Genomic DNA, 1,235 nt, shown 5'->3' with positions numbered 1-1,235 from the left:
CTCCCACTAACTGGAAGTATAAAGATCTGCAGTTGTGAGCCTGCTGCCAGTTCATCTCGTCGCAGGCAGGCTCAGTTGTAAGACTATTAAAACCACTGTTCACTTCCAACCACGTGTATCGTGAATTGATGGTCACATCACACCCCCACTCCACACACCCCCGCTCCACACACACACCCCCGCTCCACACACACACAGCCCCCCACACCACACACCCATCCCCTCCAAACACACACACACCCTCCACCCCATTCCACAGACACACTCACACTCATTCCACACACACACCCCCTTCACGCACACACACACCCCAATCCACACACAACCCCCCACTCCACACACCCACCCCCCTCCACTCCACATACCCACCCCCCTCCAACACCACACACCCACCCCCCTCCACACACAACCCCCCCCCTCCACACACACATGCGGGCAACCTCCCCAACCCACCCCCCTGCTCCCCGGTACTCGCCCTCCCTCATCCCCGGCACTCACCCTCCCCCATCCCCGGCACTCGCCCTCTCCTCTCCACCTATCCACCCCCCCACTGCACCCACCCCCTTCCACACACACACCCACTCCACAGACACACACCCCCCTCCACACGCACACACACCCAACTCCACACACACACCCCCACCGCTCCACACACACACACCCCCACACACACAACGCCACGCCACGCTGGCCCGGCGTCAACCATCGGAATTGGCTGACGCCGTTAAATAGGTGGTTTAATTTACGCCAACGTGACCCGTAGTCACATCGGCGGGACTTCGGCCCATCCAGCCGGGAGAATTCAGGCAGCCCAGTGGCCCATAGCGTCGCACCGGTCCCCACCATTCTCCGAGGCGGGTGGCATGATTCACGCCGGGGCAATTTTTGGGGGGGTTAGAGAATTCGGTGGACGACGGGGGCGGATCCTGAAAAACGTGCAGATAGGTAATTTGGACATTCTGAATTCCCCCTCCGTGTACCTGAACAGGTGCCAGACTGTGGCGACTAGGGGCTTTTCACAGTGACTTCATTAACTTACATTCAATAGGTTAATGTAAGCCTACTTGTGACAATAAGAAAGATTATTATTATTTGGACAGTGCCCCTATCAGGAGCAGTCCCCTTTTAATGTGTCCCTGAGCTTGTTTCTTTGAGTATAATTAGCTGATTGACGTCAAAAGAGTTCAGGTGAGTACAGGTTGTGAGTATAAAAGGTGCTGCTCCCTGGTGGACAG

This window comes from Scyliorhinus canicula, chromosome 6, assembly GCF_902713615.1.
Source record: "Scyliorhinus canicula chromosome 6, sScyCan1.1, whole genome shotgun sequence".
In the NCBI taxonomy this organism is placed as follows: Eukaryota; Metazoa; Chordata; class Chondrichthyes; order Carcharhiniformes; family Scyliorhinidae; genus Scyliorhinus; species Scyliorhinus canicula.
Note: the sequence above shows the minus strand (reverse complement) of the source record.